Raw genomic sequence first — 1,616 nt, forward strand, 5'->3', positions numbered from 1 at the left:
TTTTCCATCTCTAAACGTTTACGGGGATTCAGAAATAGCTTTGTTATCTTTGCAAACGTTCAATTCATTTCCAAATATTATAAATCCAACTAATAACCGGCTGAAAATAGAAACAATTCCTCCAAAGAGAAAAAAAGACGACTATCACGTTTTTGAATTTTGTTTGGAAGACGGATGCTATGAAATAGAAGATATTAACAATTATATGGCAAAAGAGTTATCTCAAGTTAATAACGACCACGGAACACATCTAACATTCAGTATACGTATGGATCCTGTCGATTTTAGAACGTATATAAAATGTAATGGAATACTTCGATTTAATACTTCATTTAGTATAGCACCTGTTTTTGGGTATAGAAAAAAAGATTGTGGACCGTTTCATGAAGAACATCGATCAGATAAAGCTACAAATTTAAACACAATTAATTCTATAAAAGTAATGTGTAATATAGCACATGGGTCATTCAACAACCAACTTCAAAGCCATTCGATATATGAGTTTTTCCCGAGTGGGAGAACAGGAACAAAGGTTGTTCAATCTCCGGTAAACCTTATATATTACAGATTAAACAAAACAGATATTAATTCAATTACTGTTCAGTTAGTTGACCAAAACAATAATCCAATTGATAATTTTAACGAGACGATAACAGTTGTTCTACATATTAAACGTCACGGATCTGATCATTAAATTTATATCATAGATTTTGTAATGTACGAGTCAGTTACTTTAAGTTTAACTGGGAATGCTACCATATTATCTGTAAATTATTTTCCATCTATAAACCTTTACGAGGACTCAGAAATAGCTTTGTTATGTTTACAGTCATTTAATTCATTCCCAAATATTAATGAAAATAATAATAAATTTTCTATACAAGTAGTTGATAATGAAAACAATAATAATCCTATGATATGTTTTATTACATTGGAAGAGGGTTGTTATGAGATTGAAGATATTAAGCAACGAGTTAAGAAGCAAATAGATGTCTATAATAAGAAAAACTTAACCAATTTAACATTCGACATTACTGTTGATCCTAATGATTTCAGATCGTATATAAAATGTAATGGGATACTACACTTTGAGTATCCATATAGTATAGCACCTGTATTCGGTTTTGAAAAACGAGTATATAAGCCATACTATGAAATTCTTCGATCGGAAAAAGCTGTAAATTTAAACACAATTAATTCTATAAAAGTAATGTGCAATATAGCTCAAGGATCATTCAACAACCATCTTCAAAGTCATTCGATTTATGAGTTTTTCCCGAGTGAAAGGACAGGGTCGAAAGTAATTCAGTCACCGCCAAATTTAATATATTACAAATTGAATAAAACAAATATTGATTCGATAACCGTTCAATTAGTTGATCAAGATCATAATCCGATTGATAATTTTGGTGAGGCATTGACAATCGTGTTACATATTAAACGTTACGGGTCTTGAGATGGGACTGAAATTCAATATAAACCCGCTACTTCGGATCAGCACAACTAGTCATAAGACTAAAGTGCTACCAGCAACATCAAATAAGATAAAAAAATTAACGGTAAAAAATAAAAAAATTTTACAAGCTCTGGGTTATCAATTAAAGCAGAATGCCTGA

The sequence above is a fragment of the Acyrthosiphon pisum genome, chromosome A2 (genome assembly GCF_005508785.2).
Source record: "Acyrthosiphon pisum isolate AL4f chromosome A2, pea_aphid_22Mar2018_4r6ur, whole genome shotgun sequence".
Lineage (NCBI taxonomy): Eukaryota > Metazoa > Arthropoda > Insecta > Hemiptera > Aphididae > Acyrthosiphon > Acyrthosiphon pisum.